At 41.1% G+C, this 18,531-nt stretch overlaps 2 long non-coding RNA genes across 2 annotated transcripts; both read left to right on the forward strand.

Annotated features, from left to right (window-relative positions):
- The first annotated feature begins 8,987 nt into the window (after nucleotides 1-8,987).
- LOC124462027 lies at nucleotides 8,988-9,150 on the forward strand. Its single transcript, XR_006955356.1, has 2 exons — nucleotides 8,988-9,017; nucleotides 9,098-9,150. It is a non-coding gene; the product is annotated as an uncharacterized LOC124462027 (long non-coding RNA).
- An 8,679-nt stretch (nucleotides 9,151-17,829) lies between these two features.
- LOC124462026 lies at nucleotides 17,830-17,992 on the forward strand. The gene is made up of 2 exons (XR_006955355.1): nucleotides 17,830-17,859; nucleotides 17,940-17,992. It is a non-coding gene; the product is annotated as an uncharacterized LOC124462026 (long non-coding RNA).
- The last annotated feature ends 539 nt before the right edge of the window (nucleotides 17,993-18,531 follow it).

The following is an 18,531-nucleotide window of genomic DNA, read 5'->3' on the forward strand; positions in this document are numbered from 1 at the left end:
TCGTTAATTATCTCTTTTGTTTGGATAAAGAAAATAGGTTCTAGCCTGGTAATATTTTTTGTTACATAAATGCTTTGGCTATAGTCAAGCAATAAATTTATTATTGATATTTAGTTTAGTTGTTAGGCACAATCGTAAATTTTATTATGTTATTGCCTTCTATTATTAATTCGTTGTTTACGCAATTTTGATTAAGTTTAGTTTTTGGTAGATTCCATGTTACAATTATGTTTGGTTCAATGTAATTAGTTTGAAAATTCTTATATGTTTTAGTGTATTTACAAGTGGTTGGGATTTGATTTAAAGTGCCTATTATACATTCATTAGTTTCTATTTGTTTTGTATTTTTATTGAACAAAGTGTTGTTGTTAAAACAGTATCTATCGTATGTATTTTCTGTCAAAGTAGTTTTATTCTCATCTTGATAAGGAAGTATCTCATGGATAGGGGTTTTTATTATTTCTTGAGGAATGTTTGAAATGATAAATATCTCGTTTAAATTTCGTTTAAGCCAGGTGGATGTTTTGTAATCAATAGTTTTCCCTAATTAACGGCTGCATGCCCATTTCTATGTCTTAAATGTATTCTGTGAAATGCTCAAAATTAAAGATTAGAACTTCTAATTTTACTGATTTTTCCTTTTCTTCCTTGAGGTTGTTTATTACTTCTAAACCTTTATTAGTAGTGTCTATTACGTAATTTAGTTCGTTTGCTTGTACGCTATTGCTTTCAAAATTATTTATTTTTTCTTTTAACTCGTCTTAATCGTCCTGATCAAGAGTACCAAAAAAGATATTTGTATATTGAACCAATTCCGTTAATTAGTCTTCGTTTGTTACGTTTACAATTTGTATTCCATTAATTTCCCTACTTAGTTTTCTGTTAGGTATTGTATATGAATTATGTCTTTAAATCCTGTGCTTGTTGCATTAAATTATTATAGGTAATGTCTATTAGTGTTAAATTATATTTAAATAATGATATTCAAAGTTTGTCGGTAAATCCATGGTTCCTGTTTTAAATATTAAGTAACCGTTCGGTGCTTTTACTGGGTTTATGTCAATGGATTGACTGCATGTTGATTTTAATGTTAAGAATAGCATGATGCACAAAAAGTCATCTTGAATTGTTGACCTGTAATGTATCAATTGTCGTATTTGCTTTTATTAACTTTCTTTTTCTTTTTGAATTTTGATTTGTAGTGTGTGACCTGGAGGAATCTTTCTACGTCAGAAATGCCGTTTTTACTTGTTGTAATTACTAACTTACATTTTCTTCTTGTAGCCAATTTTTAGTGCTATACACAGAAATGCTGAATTTATTTCTATTGGTTTGCCCATTTCAGTGAATACTTTCATAATTGCTCTCTTGGCTTCTAACCAAACTCTAGATTTTACTTCTACAAGTGTTGCAAATTTGGAGTAAATGTCAATACATGAAAGGAATACTAAATTGTCGATCATGTAAAAGTCCATGACGTATTTTTCTGACATTAAAAGTTTCTGATGTTATTTCACAAGTTAGTTTTGTATTATATTTTGCATATTGAGCATTCGTTAATAATGTTTTGAATCAGGTTTTGAAAATCGGGGAAATAATATTTTTCTTTAAACAAATTAATCGTTTTTAATAATCCTTTTTTTTTGCCACGCCCCCTTCCGCCCAGATTTTCTTAAAACTATGTAAGCTACCGACATTAAATTTGGTATGTAAGCTAGCTTAATAGACGCGCAGATATTGACTATCTAAAAATTTTGCCACGCCCATTTCCGCCCCGAAAATTAAACAAAACTGATTTTCTCGAAAACTAACAAAGCTAAAGTCACCAAATTTAGTATGTATATTGGGCTTAGTATGCGCGCAGAACACAATAAACAGAATGCTTGTGGTTGGCTGTGCAGTTTATTCGCGACTGACTTCTTTTTGTCTCTCATCGAGTCATTGTTCTCTTTAACGCATCTCGTGAGAGAGTATAGAAAGTTTCTTTTATAAATTTATATGTCTGGTCTTTCCAGATAGGAAAAAAAGATATTGTTTTTGTTGAGTTAAAAGACGGGACTTTATTCAATGAATGAATACTTAAAACTAAAGTACAAAGATGTCTTAGAGTAATATTTATAGGGTAAATTTGCGAGCCCTTCATAATTTTAATGCTGGATTAGCGTTCTCACGCTTTTGACTTTTAGGGGACAATTAATATTGCAAGTGTTCAATTGTTTATGAATAAAACGGATTTGATTGGCCCGAATTTTAACGGTTAATTAGCGTTCTCACGCTTTTGACTTTTAGGAGAACAATTGTTATTGCAAGTGTCCAAGTGTTTACTTTAAAGTTATAAATTTTAGGGGGCGAAAAATTTATAAGGTTTGGGTATTGACGTTGGATATATGACTCCCCCATCCTAAAAAAATACCCGTCCTCAGGCGGATACATTGGGATATAGCGAGGGGTTTATCTCAGCTGTAACGAATGGAGTATCAATTTTGTCTATAATTTGGGACTCAATATTTTCAAGAATTGGGGTTTCGATTATTTCTTTGGGAGCACAATTGTTATTTGATCGAAAATGCTTAAATGCTGTTGGGGCATTGCCTTAAGGGTAATATAAGGTTATAGATTAAGTATGCAATCAAACTTATTATAGTAAGTATAAAAGTGGTTAATGTAATAGTTTGAAGTACAGTATAATATTTCGTGTGTTCGTTAATTATCTCTTTTGTTTGGATAAAGAAAATAGGTTCTAGCCTGGTAATATTTTTTGTTACATAAATGCTTTGGCTATAGTCAAGCAATGAATTTATTATTGATATTTAGTTTAGTTGTTAGGCACAATCGTAAATTTTTATTATGTTATTGCCTTCTATTATTAATTCGTTGTTTACGCAATTTTGATTAAGTTTAGTTTTTGGTAGATTCCATGTTACAATTATGTTTGGTTCAATGTAATTAGTTTGAAAATTCTTATATGTTTTAGTGTATTTACAAGTGGTTGGGATTTGATTTAAAGTGCCTATTATACATTCATTAGTTTCTATTTGTTTTGTATTTTTATTGAACAAAGTGTTGTTGTTAAAACAGTATCTATCGTATGTATTTTCTGTCAAAGTAGTTTTATTCTCATCTTGATAAGGAAGTATCTCATGGATAGGGGTTTTTATTATTTCTTGAGGAATGTTTGAAATGATAAATATCTCGTTTAAATTTCGTTTAAGCCAGGTGGATGTTTTTGTAATCAATAGTTTTCCCTAATTAACGGCTGCATGCCCATTTCTATGTCTTAAATGTATTCTGTGAAATGCTCAAAATTAAAGATTAGAACTTCTAATTTTACTGATTTTTCCTTTTCTTCCTTGAGGTTGTTTATTACTTCTAAACCTTTATTAATAGTGTCTATTACGTAATTTAGTTCGTTTGCTTGTACGCTATTGCTTTCAAAATTATTTATTTTTTCTTCTAACTCGTCTTAATCGTCCTGATCAAGAGTACCAAAAAAGATATTTGTATATTGAACCAATTCCGTTAATTAGTCTTCGTTTGTTACGTTTTACAATTTGTATTCCATTAATTTCCCTACTTAGTTTTTCTGTTAGGTATTGTATATGAATTATGTCTTTAAATTCCTGTGCTTGTTGCATTAAATTATTATAGGTAATGTCTATTAGTGTTAAATTATATTTAAATAATGATATTCAAAGTTTGTCGGTAAATCCATGGTTCCTGTTTTAAATATTAAGTAACCGTTCGGTGCTTTTACTGGGTTTATGTCAATGGATTGACTGCATGTTGATTTTAATGTTAAGAATAGCATGATGCACAAAAAGTCATCTTGAATTGTTGACCTGTAATGTATCAATTGTCGTATTTGCTTTTATTAACTTTCTTTTTCTTTTTGAATTTTGATTTGTAGTGTGTGACCTGGAGGAATCTTTCTACGTCAGAAATGCCGTTTTTACTTGTTGTAATTACTAACTTTACATTTTCTTCTTGTAGCCAATTTTTTAGTGCTATACACAGAAATGCTGAATTTATTTCTATTGGTTTGCCCATTTCAGTGAATACTTTCATAATTGCTCTCTTGGCTTCTAACCAAACTCTAGATTTTACTTCTACAAGTGTTGCAAATTTGGAGTAAATGTCAATACATGAAAGGAATACTAAATTGTCGATCATGTAAAAGTCCATGACGTATTTTTCTGACATTAAAAGTTTCTGATGTTATTTCACAAGTTAGTTTTGTATTTATATTTTGCATATTGAGCATTCGTTAATAATGTTTTGAATCAGGTTTTGAAAATCGGGGAAATAATATTTTTCTTTAAACAAATTAATCGTTTTTAATAATCCTTTTTTTTTGCCACGCCCCCTTCCGCCCAGATTTTCGTAAAAACTATGTAAGCTACCGACATTAAATTTGGTATGTAAGCTAGCTTAATAGACGCGCAGATATTGACTATCTAAAAATTTTGCCACGCCCATTTCCGCCCCCGAAAATTAAACAAAACTGATTTTCTCGAAAACTAACAAAGCTAAAGTCACCAAATTTAGTATGTATATTGGCTTAGTATGCGCGCAGAACACAAATATTTTATATGTTGCCACGCCCACTTCCGCCTCCATAATTTAGAAAAAACCGATTGGCTCTTGCAATTTTTTGACCATCGCGATCAAATTTGGCAGACTAATAAATCTTATCTATTTCTATCAAACTACCAAATTTGATTGAAATCGTACTAGAAACATACAAAATATACGTATGAACGTATTTTGCTACGCGATCCATAAGGGCAGAATTTTCCGTTGGCTTGTGGCGGCGCTAGAGTGCTCGTGTGCTTGTAGAGTGAGCGAGATAGCATTTGGTATGAGGGCATGTTAAAACAATTTGATAGACATACATTTGGTTTTCGAAATTTTAAATATTTGTTTCACCTGGTGTATGGTATACCCAAGTCGGCGAGACGACTTACTTACTTCATTCTACTATTGGAATGTATTTCCATTATCCTCATGACCTATGTATTGTAGCTGCGGTGCTGTCTGTTGGTCCTAAAAAGCTTTCATCTGTTTTAATTCGGGAATGGGCATCTGCTACGTGATTTTCTTTGCCGGGTAAATATTTAATTTTGTAATCAAACTCATTTAGTTTTATTCTCCATCGTTCAAGTTTTCATATTTGGTTCTTTTATATTGCTGAGCCATACTAAAGGCTTATAGTCGCTTAGAATTTCCAACTTTCTACCGAAAAGGTATGGTCTGAAATACTTTGTTGCCCAAACTATTGCTAGTAATTCTTTTTCTATAGCTGAATAATTGATCTCATGTTGGTTCAACGTTCTGCTTGCTTAAGAAATAGGTCTATGATGTGAGATGGTCGCTCCTAAAGCTAAATTGCTAGCATCTGTGGTTAGAAAAAATGGTTTTTTAAAATCGGGGTATGCAAGTATGGGGTCGTTCATAAGAAGATATTTTAATTTTTCAAAGGATGAAATATAATGTGGGTCGTCTATGTTAATTTTAGCTCCTTTCTTTAATCCAAGAGTTAAAGGTTTTGCAATATGTGCAAAGTTTGGTATGAATTTTCGGAAGAATCCGCATAATCCTAAGAATGATTTTATTTCTTTTGGCGTTTTTGGGATCGGAAAATTTTGAATTGCTTTGAATTTATTTGGGTTAGGTTTTATGCCTTCTGTTGTTATTATATGACCAAGGAATTCTGTTTCTTTTTTCAGAAATTCGCATTTGTTGAGTCGGAGTTTAAGATTAGCTTCTTTTAGTTTGTTAAATACCTTTCTGAGTGATAGTATGTGTTCCTCCAATGAAATGGAGTACACTATAATGTCATCCAGATAAACAAGACGATCCTTATAAATAAGGTCTTCCAAAAGATTATTCATGCATCTTTGGAATGTTGCCGGGGCATTTTTAAGACCAAATGGCATACGTGTGTATTCGTAATGGCCATGTTTAGTTGAGAAAGCTGTTTTTCAATAGATTCAGAATCCATTTGAATTTGATGAAATCCCTTAGCTAAATCAATGGTGGAAAAGTATTGGTATTTTCCCAGTTTGTCAAGAATTTAATCCATGACTGGAATTGGGAATTTGTCATCTGTTGTGACTTCATTTAAATTTCGGTAGTCAATGACTTCTGAATTTTTGTTTGTTGGAAGTATCTCCTTTTTTTGGAACGATCCAAATGGGTGAACAGTAGGGTGAGTTCGATTTTCGAATGATGATTTTTATATCAAATGTTTGGGGATATTTGTATGGACGTTTATAAATTGGGTCCTCATGTACTCTTACAAATAGAGTGCTTTATAGTACTCGTGAAAGTCAAATTTTCACCTTCGCGGTACTGAATGTCACTGAATTCGTACAAGACTTTTTTAAGTTTTTGTGTTTCTTCGTTGTTGAATTGGTCGAGTCTATACCCATTGCTTTCTATTATTTCATTTTCAATCGCAAAATTTTTGTCTGGGTCCCTATCTGTAGGTGGGTCCAAACATTCAATGTTATGTTCTTCTTCTATTTCTTCATTATCTCTGAAATAAAATGTATAGTTTCCTAGTTTTGCGTATTCTTCTTCGTAATTTATTTGCGCTTACATGCTCTTAGGAAAGTTCTGCCTATCAACAAGTCATATTTATTTAAAAAATTTATGGACATAAAATTTTTGTTCTGTCGGACAAAGTTTGCTGGTTGCAAGAATAATGATTTCTTTTAATTCTACTGCTCCTTAAATCATGTGTATTTTGGAATCTCCTAAATAGGTTTTGAAATTAAAAAAGTTTTCGGACATTATGTTTATTGAAGATCCTGAGACGACTACACATCTCAAAGGTTTATTGTTCATTGTTATTCTGAAGAAAGACTTGTCTTTATCTCTTCTTCCGGTTTTTCCGAGGCAATCTCATAAAAATTTTCGGATGTGTCCATTTTGCTAATTCCACTATTACTTTCTCTTTGCCTTTTGCAGGCTGGTTTGTTACATTATTTTTTGGATAGTTATTTTGCTGTTGATTATTCATTGGATTTTGAGCCCTGTCAATATTTAATTTTTGTTGAAATTCTTGGAAAAGTTTTTGATTTTGTTTTGAATCCGATTGTTTTGTTTGAGACGGAGTTGTACTATTGGGTACAAAAGATTTTCCACTTTTATAGTTTTGATTTTGGCTTGGATTTGATTTTCTGATTTCTGTTATACTATCCTCGTATAACCCTTCTCTTTGAGCTACTTGTTTCAGCTTGCTAACTGTGGTTATATCATATCTAGGTAACGTCATAAATAATCTATCGGGTAATTTTTTGTTGATTACATCTTTTATGGTGTTATTTAAAGCATTTGTATAAAGGGTAGTGTTATTTGCATCGTTTTCAAGACTAAGCTTGTTTGTGATAATATAGGATTTAACTTTCGGATTCTGTTACAAACTTACGAAGGTTTCCGGCATAGTTGGTGTTGTAGAGGCGTCGAAGAAGTTCCTCACAGGGGGTCTGCGTTTTTAATTCATTGATGAGGAATGTTCTTAGTTCCGGCCAGGTGTTGGCTTGTCCAATTTGCTGCATCTCGATTGCGCTGAACAATATGTTATGTTGCCTTATATCATGGGTTGGATATAGGTGCATGATGAAATCTATTCTCCTTAGGAATGATGTCAGATTCTCTGGGGCTACATCATAGTTTGCCACCTGTCTTAACGAAGACAGTCCTTGATTGAGGTGGGCTTCGGTGAGTTTTACGGCCATTTTTGTTTTGAGTGGTGTTTTACACCACGCACAGTTGGCAGTAAATATTTTTCACTGTTGTAGACTTTTGAGCGTTATCGTAAGTTCTTGATGTCGGATCGGAGTTTTATAGTGATTATTCACTAATTCTAAGATATTGTTTTGTTGAGTTGAAAGTCCGCTCTTTTATAAATGAATGAATACTTAAAACTAAAGTTCAAAGATGTGTTAGAGTAATATTTATAGGCTAAACTTGTGAGCCCTTTATTGGCGTGATCGATATTGGTGTGATTTGATTGGCCCGAATTTAATGCTGAATTACTGTTTTTTTGACCGAAAATTAAACAAAACTGATTTTATCGAAAACTAACAAAGCTAAAGTCACCAAATTTAGTATGTATATTGGCTTAGTATGCGCGCAGAACACATATATTTTAATATGTTGCCACGCCCACTTCCGCCTCCATAATTTAGAAAAAACCGATTGGCTCTTGCAATTTTTTGACCTTTGCGATCAAATTTGGCAGACTAATAAATCTTATCTATTTCTATCAAACTACCAAATTCGATTGAAATCTTACTAGAAACATACAAAATATACGTATGAACGTATTTTGCTACGCGATCCATAAGGGCAGAATTTTCCGTTGGCTTGTGGCGGCGATAGAGTGCTCGTGTGTTTGTAGAGTGAGCGAGATAGCATATGGTATGAGGGCATGTTAAAACAATTTAATAGACATACATTTGGTTTTCGAAATTTTAAATATTTGTTTCACCTGGTGTATGCGGTACCCAAGTCGTCGAGACGACTTACTTACTTCATTCTACTATTGGAATGTATTTCCATTATGCTCATGACCTATGTATTGCGGTGCTGTCTAAAAAGCTTTCATCTGTTTTAATTCGGGAATGGGCATCTGCTACGTGATTTTCTTTGCCGGGTAAATATTTAATTTTGTAATCAAACTCATTTAGTTTTATTCTCCATCGTTCAAGTTTCATATTTGGTTCTTTTATATTGCTGAGCCATACTAAAGGCTTATAGTCGCTTAGAATTTCCAACTTTCTACCGAAAAGGTATGGTCTGAAATACTTTGTTGCCCAAACTATTGCTAGTAATTCTTTTTCTATAGCTGAATAATTGATCTCATGTTGGTTCAACGTTCTGCTTGCTTAAGAAATAGGTCTATGATGTGAGATTGTCGCTCCTAAAGCTATATTGCTAGTGTTCGTGGGGGGCGGAAGGATCCAAATGAAATACAAGGAGTTGGCGGGTGCCAATTTCTTCAGTTTGTGGTGAGCGAGTGGTGAATTAAAACGCACGAAAAACTTCGGTTAAATAAACGTAGGTTTTATTATTTATATAATATTCACAGGTAACCCGGCACACACGGAGATGGTTCGGGTTGAAAGTGATTAACAAATCGTACAAAATGCAAGAGAACGGGTGTTCGGGTGAAAATCTCGATTCGGAATAATGGCGATGCCCATTGGAAAAAACCCAGTCACCCCTCCTGGTGTGACCGTAGATGCCGAGGATCAAAAAACCCTCCTCACTCTTCACTGCTCTTCGCCGCTCACTGCTGTTCACCCGGTGGCGTGAACATACCGCCCCCCTTGCAACATGTTGCAATTGCCACCCTGGACATATAACGGACGGGGGACGGCAACGTTCTGGAGCGCCTAGATCCCACAGGAGCCGGAGACGACCCATCCGAACACGGTGCTCTGGGCTGCGGGAGTACCGCTATGACCGGGCACACAGCCTGGTTGGATGACCTCCGGATAGAGGTCTGCCCCGAGTACCACGGACACCGACGCCGGCCGATAGAAATAGGGGTCGGCCAGGATCAGGGTGGCGAATTTCTCCCGAACCGGCGCCACCACTTCCCGGATGGGAGTGCGGATGAGCAAGTCCTCTTCGACCCGGAATATAACGTTCCGTCGGAACGTCTCGTCGGACCTCGACTCGAGGACGGCCGTACAGGCTTGGTCGACCCCGACCTTGGTCACAGCTAACCCCAGGGACCGGGCAAAGGAGCGATTGATGCGGCTCTCAGCCGCACACGCATCGAGAAGGACGCGGGTCTCGAAGGATTTCGAGCCATTGCCCAACCGGAGGACTGCGGTTGGCAGGACAGTCGTCGTCCTGGCGTGGAGCAGGAGGATAAAGAGATTTCGGGTGCGCCTTCTGGGGAAGCGGAGCGGTCGGACGATGATCGGGAACAGGGTTGTAGCGGGGGTGCAGCACGCCCGGAGGGGGGTGATTGGCTGCGCCGCCGGGCGGAGGCACGTGGTCTCGGCGTTTGGTCGGCCATGTGGAGCAGGGTGTGGTGCCTTTGCCCGCATCGTCGGCAACCATGGCGAGTCCGGCACGCGTCGGATGAATGCTCGTGTGCTAAGCAATTGGGACAATACTTGTTGATCAGCACCGCCCGGAGCCGCTTTTCCCCTCGGAGGTTCAGGAAGCGCTGACACTGCCGGAGTGCATGAACCCCCGGCAGACCCGGCATCGGTACACGTTCGTGCCCTGCGGAGCAGCTCGTTTGCTGCGGTGGTGCGGCAGACGTGTGGGGGCCATGTCGCTATGAAGGGGGGAGCTGAACGAACTGTAACGAAAGAAATTACGTAGGGGGGAGTGGATTAGTCTATGCGCGGGAACGAACAACATGCACGGAGACGAGGACATTCGGAGGGAACATAGAGGGATTGGGAGTCACGATACGGTTTTAGGCTCAGGACTCCTGCTGTCTTGCAACAGAATAAGCTTCGCTACGGGTCTTCGGATAGACCCACGCGCGGTGGTGACATCAGCCACTCGGACGAGACCGTCAGCCCCGGGCAGAGTGCGCTCAATTCGCCCTAAGCGCCACTCGTTGGAGGGGAGATGATCTTCGGACACGATCACGAGGTCGCCGGTCTGGATGCTGCGAGTCGGTGACTTCCACTTGTTCCGTTTGTGAAGCTCCTTGAGGTACTCACTCTTCCAGCGGCGGCAGAAAGCCTGCTGGATTGCCTTCAGTCGCTGCCATCGGTTGATCAGTGACATAGGCTCGACCAGAATTTCCGGTTCCGCAATGGATAAGAGCGGTCCTCCAATCAGGAAATGTCCCGGGCTTAGGGCCAGCAGGTCCTCTGGATCCTCGCTCATGGGAGAGATTGGCCTGGAGTTTAGACACGCTTCGATCCTGCACAGGAGAGTGGAAAGTTCCTCGAAGGTGTATTTGACAGTGGACGAAGACTTGTAAAACAGGGTCTTAAAACTTTTGACCCCTGCTTCCCACAGTCCTCCCATATGGGGCGCGCTTGGCGGAATGAACTGCCAGGATAAAATGTGCTGGGGAAATGCCTTCATTATATCAAGCTTGGTGGCGTTCAGGAAATCTTGTTCGAGCGCCTTTGAGGCCCCTACGAAGGTTTTGCCATTGTCGGAGTAAATGCGCTGGGGGCATTGTCTCCGTGCGACAAACCGAGAGAAGGCTGCAAGAAATCTTTCAGTGGTGAGGTCGGAGGTAGCCTCGAGATGGATTGCCTTCGTGCTGAAACACACGAAGACGCAGACATAGCCCTTAGTTATGAGACACGCACGCCCGGTGTAATTTTTGATCTCGAACGGCCCTGCGAAATCAATGCCCGTGTGGGTGAAGGGCCTGGAGTACGTGATCCGTTCTCGAGGGAGATCACCCATCATCTGGGTCTGTAGTCGTCGACGATGAACGATGCAGACTTTGCACCCCTTGAGGTGGGACTTCACCATGTTCTTGATCCGTGGGATCCAGAATTTGGTGCGCAGATACCGCACCATCAGTTGATTGCCGCCATGCAACGTGATGCGGTGGGCAAATTCGACAAGCAGGCGAGTGAAATGAGTACTATAGGGGAGGAGAATAGGGTGACGTTCATCATATCGGAGGGACTCGGCGGCCCGGAGTCGTCCGCAGGCGCGGAGTAACCCATGCTGATCGAGAAATGGATTCAGATTGAGTAGCGTGCTGGATGATGGCAGGGGTCGCCCTTCCCCCAAGGCCCGTATCTCCGCGAGGTATTCCCGACGCTGAGAGGTCCGAATCAAGGCGCGCTCGGCGGAGAGAAGTTCGTCATTGGTGAGGTGAACCGTGGAAGGCGTCGAAATCCTTTTGGTGGCGAAGCGTAGGATGTACGCGATGACTCGTAATGCCCTACCATAATCCGAGAAACGTTCGCTGACGTCCTCGAGTAGGGTGGTCGCGGTGGTGTGGCACTGGACTCGTTGCTCCAGCTGGGTGTCTGGGAGTTCGTTATGGGGAGTTGGCCAATACTCGGGGGCTCGCTGGAGCCAGTCCGGCCCATGCCACCAGAGTCTGCTGGCCGATAACTCGGCCGCGGAGACCCCACGGCTCGCCAGATCAGCGGGGTTGTCCTCGGAGCGCACATGTGACCAGCTTTGGCCACTGGTGCTTTTGGAGATGCTGGATACCCGATTGGCCACGAAGGTGGACCAACTGCACGGGGGTTTATTGAGCCAAGCCAACACGATGGTAGAGTCGGTCCAAAACTGGAGGTTGCAGGTGGGATTGGGAGTTCAGGAACGATCGACGCCCAGAGATCGGCTAGTAAAACCGCTCCGCACAACTCCAGCCGAGGCAGTGAGACTGTTTTGACTGGAGCTACACGGGTCTTAGCCGTTAATAAATGGACGGCTACTTGATCGCCGCACCGAACCCGCACATATAGGGCTGCTCCATACGCTTTCTGTGACGCGTCACAGAAGCCATGAAGCTCCCACGAGAGCTTATCGCTGGTGTTTAGCCAACGGGGAATGCGGAGTCGACTGAGGCCTGGGTAATCCTGCAGGAATTCGTGCCATTGCTGCAGCAGGAGAGGCGGCAGAGCATCGTCCCAGCCCAGTTCGGTAAGCCAGATTTGTTGCATGAATATCTTCGCTCGGATGACAAATGGGGCTAGCCAACCAGCGGGGTCAAAGAGTTTAGCGATATGGGACAGAACCTGCCTCTTGGTGATCGACTCCTTCAAGGGGGGGTCCGCTACGGTGAAGAAGAAGACGTCTTCGGCAGCTTGCCAGCGGATGCCCAAGGTTTTTGCAGTGCTCGCTTCTTCCAGCTCGAGAAAGTCCTCTCGCAGCAGGTGCTCTCTCGGAATGGCTTGAAGTACTTCCTTCTTATTGGAAGTCCACTTCCGAAGCGGGAAGCCCGCAGATTGGAGGGTCGCTTGAAGCTCTCGTATGGCGAGACGGGCGTCGGCTTCAGTGTAAGCGCCGGCAAGGACATCATCAACATACATGTAGTTCCGAAGGATTTCGCTCGCCTGAGGATACATCGCTTGCACGTCTTGTGCCAGTTGTAAAAGGACTCGGATCGCCAAGAATGGCGCGCAGTTAACCCCAAACGTGACAGTTTGTAACTCGTAATCCTGGATATTGCCGCAGCGGTCTCGGTAGAGGATCCGCTGAAAGGGGGTATGCCTGGGATCGACTCGGATTTGTCGATACATCTGCGTTATGTCGGCATTGAAAACAAATTGAAAGAACCGCCATTTCAGTACCTGAAGCGTGAGGTCGGCCTGAAGAGTAGGACCGGTGTGCAAGACATCGTTGAGGCTGACGCCTTGTGTGGAGGGGCTCGACGCGTTAAATACCACGCGTACCTTAGTGGTGGTGCTATCGGGCTTAAACACCGCATGATGGGGGAGATAGAAGTTTTTCCCATCTTGAGGCGGCGTCACCCGAATCATATGACCCAATTCCTCGTACTCTTGAATAATGGCATCGTACTGCGTTTTTAGAACCGGATCCTTGAGAAGGCGTGCTTCATTCCGCAGGAATTGAGCCAGCGCGATCGGTCTTGAGTGGCCCAAGTCAACGCTATTCGGACCTTTGAACGGTAGGGACACAACATATCGGCCGTCCTTTCCCCTTTGGGTGGTCTCCTGGAAGTTCCGCTCGCAGAATGCGTCATCCTCCTTTTCCGGCTTTGCGGGAAGGTCTTCCACCTCCCAAAACTTGGTGAGGAGTACATCAAGCTTTGCTTCGGGACTAACTCGCGTCTGTGCCGCGAAAACGGATCTAGACACCGGAGGGTCAGGAGTGATAGCCCCACACAGAACCCATCCAAAGATGGTTTCTAGCCCGACAAAATCACCAATATCCTTTTTGATCCGTTCTCCGAGGATGTGGGGAAACAGGTCTACACCGATGATCATGTCAATAGGCGCGGGCTTGTTGTAGTACGGGTCAGCCAGGGGGCGATCGAGGCACTGCGTCGGAACCGTATTAAGGAATGGAGCTGCAGAGCCGTATTGGGTGATTTTCCCGATGGCACAGCTTGCAAGACGCCGATTTGAGCTGAGCTTTCGCTGGAAACGCTTGGACTTTCATCGTTGCAGAGGATTTGCGGGGACCAATGGGGATGGCTTGGACACTTGGGGCCGACTTATGTTCTTCGGTGGCATCCAGGACACGATACCGATCGGTAAGAAATTGGTTCAAATCGGACCACGTTGAGACGACAGTCTTATTGGGCACTGATTGCTCCCACAGGAGGATTGTGGCCTTCGGCAATTTACTAGTGCAGATGGCGATAAGTAGGACATCCCAATTCTCAGTACTAACACCCGAACGCTCAAGTGCGGTAAGACACCCTTGAAACGCGGTCTGCAGCTCTCGCAAGGATTTGCCCGACTCTTGTGCCACCGCGGGAATCTGAAGGAGTTGTCTGGCTTGAGTCATGACCAGCAGACGGCTGTTTTCGTACCGTGCGGTGAGGTTCTCCCACGCGGCCTGGAAACCCTCATTCGTCAGGGGGGACTTAGCCACGATGGTTCTCGCTTCCCCTCGCGTCTTGGTGTTCAGGTGATAGAGCTTCTCCACTTGTGACAAGTACGGGTTGGCGATATAAATGGCGGCGAACAAATCGCGGAATGTGGGCCATGCTAGGCTGTCGCCATCAAATGTCTCCACCTCACACGGAGGAACTCTATGCCCCGCCGGCCTCGACGGAGCGGTGGGCTGACGCATAAGACTCGTCATCTGTGCCGAGAGCTGTTCGATGCGTTCTCCAAACAACGTCCCGCATCGCACATACGCCGCATAGGCGTATTCGTGCTTCGCCTTGATGCGGCTTATGTTTGCCAAGCTTTCCTCGTCGGTTTGGACTGTCAAGGCCTTGTGACAACGGGAGTGTTCCATCTCGACAGTTGACCACATCGATTTGAGCTGCTCTAAGTGCATTTTAAGGGAAAACAAGGGCACTTCAGAAGTTAGAGCTTCACTCTCCCGAGCTTCGAACAGAGTCAATGCGTCGCACGCCAGAATGAAATCGGAGAGGGACATTCTGGAGTGTTCTCTGCGCTGTTGTGATACGGATCGGGTGACGGGAGCGTCAGAACAGTGCGTCACAACAACGTGCGGGATCTGGGTCTGGGTTGAAAGCTTGGAACGACCTTTGTGTTCACTCGAGTCTTTAACCGAGAATCTGCGACCCTGAGGGAGGCTGGACGAAGACGGACGGGATCTTGGGGATTCGCTGCGGCTGCGAACAGACGAGAACTTGCGCGAAATATCCGTACGCTTCACGGTCGCCGGAGTTATCGGAGGTCGAACCTTCTCCGGAGTTGAAGAGGGAGACGAAAGACCGTTAGACTTCGGCGCAGTCTTGGACGGCTCCGTGGACATACTCAGGGACGACCTTACCGTTGAACACCGAGTTTGTGGGTTTTGAGAAAATGGGGAAAATTTGAGGAAATGAGAAGTGGACTGTATGAGGACGCAAGAGCTTTCTCACTGTGCACCGCAGGATTGCGGGAGAATTATCTCGCGTGCGGCTCGGAAACGGAGCCCTTTGAATGGGGATAGATGCGGAACAATATACGAACGCACGAGTGCGGATCAAAACTTGCACGTAGACAAGCTAAATGATTACAAAACAAGTTTGTATGGATTCGTAAGTAACGCTGGAAGTACGTATAAAACAAAACACGGAGGAAATATATAAATAAAGATGTATAGGATAAAAGAAAATACGTTTTTGTATAGATCTGGATCTGGATATATATATGTGCGCACAATACTGGCCGGAAAAAATTATATATATAATTTATAAATATGGACGGATGTATAATTATGGGCCCGATAGTGCTGGAAAAAATATATATATGTATTTATTTATAAATATGGGCGGATATATATATGAGCGCAAAAGGCTGGCCGGAAGAAGTATATTTATAATTTTTGAATATGAATGGATATATAAATATGGGCCCGATAGTGCTGGAAAAAATATATATATATGTATTTATTTATAAATATGGGCGGATATATATATGAGCGCAAAAGGCTGGCCGGAAAAATATATTTATAATTTTTGAATATGAATGGATATATAAATATGGGCCCGATAGTGCTGGAAAAAATATATATGCATTTATTTATAAATATGGGCGGATATATATATGAGCGCAAAAGGCTGGCCGGAAAAAATATATTTATAATTTTTGAATATGAATGGATATATAAATATGGGCCCGATAGTGCTGGAAAAAATATATATGTATTTATTTATAAATATGGGCGGATATATATATGTGCGCAAAATACTGGCCGGAAAAAATATATTTATAATTTTTGAAGATGAATGGATATATAAATATGGGCCCGATAGTGCTGGAAAAAAATATATATGTATTTATTTATAAATATGGGCGGATATATATATGTGCGCAAAATACTGGCCGGAAAAAATTATATATATATAATTTATGAATATGGACGGATATATAAATGTGGGCACGATAGTGCTGGAAAAATATATATGTATTTAGTTATAAATATGGGCGGATATATAATTAGGCGAAAAAAGGGAATCGGAAATAATGTGATTTGAACTTGGCGCGCTTGAGCCGCCTATCGATATCACGCCTCGACTCACGTGTCACCACTACTCCGAAAACAGCTGTCGGCCGCTGTTTATATATTTGGTTTTTGATTTTGTTGTTTAATTATGTTAATAATTTTTTTTTGTGGTTGTGCGGAAAAACCAAGAACAAAAGAACGCTTTTACGCACCGCGAGTGTTGTGCGCAAACCAAACAACCGATCAATGCATATGGACAGATGCTTTGATCTATGTATGTACGTACATGCATAAGTACACAGGTGAGTATATAGATGTATGCACACGCGTTGTTCACAACAACAAAAAAAAACGTAAGTAATTGTAATTTAATTGGATGTGGAATTGTGTTAAATCAATGCGCGACACCGAAATGTATTATATGTTGTGGATATGTACATATGTATGTGCAATGTATGACTATGTAAGCATATATGTATGTACGTATGTAAGCAAGTGCACCGGTATCCAAAGACGCGCGTGAGGAATTTAATTTCGCACCGAATTCGAACGCGCAAGAAATCGCGATGCATACGTTAAGTGCTATTTAAAAAAAAAAGAATATTTTTTTTTTCTGCCTTTTGTGTCGTGGTAAATGTGCGAAGGGATTATATATATATGGGTAGGTACATATGCGCGTACATCAACAGGTGACGATGTATGTATGTATGTATGTACGTAGATGCGCGCGTGCGGAAATAAGTTTGGCATTAAAAATAATTATTCCAACACATAAGAAAACGCGGTGAACACTTGATTATTATTCTTCCCTATTTTTTATAACACTTTAATAATTTTTTTGTTTTTTAAACTTTTACGCGGATTTGGCAAACAGCTGTGGAAATTACATACATGTACATGTGAATGCATATGAAAAAAAAAGAGGTGGATTTGGACAAGTGCGGGGAAAAAAAAACATAAATAAAAAATGGATAATCGTGGAATGTAAAACGAGAACGTTGGACAATCACGCTAAGGATTAGGAACTACCATGTAACCTTGGAACAGGTCAGGTATGTACATACATACAATATGTAAAAGTGTGTAGGTCGCTATGGAGAAGCGGGAAAACCTCACACTTTTAGTAGTATGGAAATGAAATGAATAATGAAATTTTGTACTTATCAGGAATTCCGCCGATGCAAGCTGGAGGAGCGGAAGGATATCCGGCTCGAAGGACCAATGTTCGTGGGGGGGCGGAAGGATCCAAATGAAATACAAGGAGTTGGCGGGTGCCAATTTCTTCAGTTTGTGGTGAGCGAGTGGTGAATTAAAACGCACGAAAAACTTCGGTTAAATAAACGTAGGTTTTATTATTTATATAATATTCACAGGTAACCCGGCACACACGGAGATGGTTCGGGTTGAAAGTGATTAACAAATCGTACAAAATGCAAGAGAACGGGTGTTCGGGTGAAAATCTCGATTCGGAATAATGGCGATGCCCATTGGAAAAAACCCAGTCACCCCTCCTGGTGTGACCGTAGATGCCGAGGATCAAAAAACCCTCCTCACTCTTCACTGCTCTTCGCCGCTCACTGCTGTTCACCCGGTGGCGTGAACAGCTAGCATCTAGAAAAAATGGTTTTTTAAAATCGGGGTATGCAAGTATGGGGTCGTTCATAAGAAGATATTTTAATTTTTCAAAAGATGAAATATAATGTGGGTCGTCTATGTTAATTTTAGCTCCTTCAGAATAACAATGAACAATAAACTTTTGAGATGCGTAGTCGACTCAGGATCTTCAATAAACATAATGTCCGAAAACTTTTTTAATTTCAAAACCTATTTAGGAGATTCCAAAATACACATGATTTAAGGAGCAGTAGAATTAAAAGAAATCATTATTCTTGCATCCAGTAAACTTTGTCCGACAGAACAAAAATTTTATGTCCATAAATTTTTGAAATAAATATGACATGACAA

This window comes from Drosophila willistoni, unplaced genomic scaffold (genome assembly GCF_018902025.1).
Source record: "Drosophila willistoni isolate 14030-0811.24 unplaced genomic scaffold, UCI_dwil_1.1 Seg839, whole genome shotgun sequence".
Classification (NCBI taxonomy): Eukaryota; Metazoa; Arthropoda; class Insecta; order Diptera; family Drosophilidae; genus Drosophila; species Drosophila willistoni.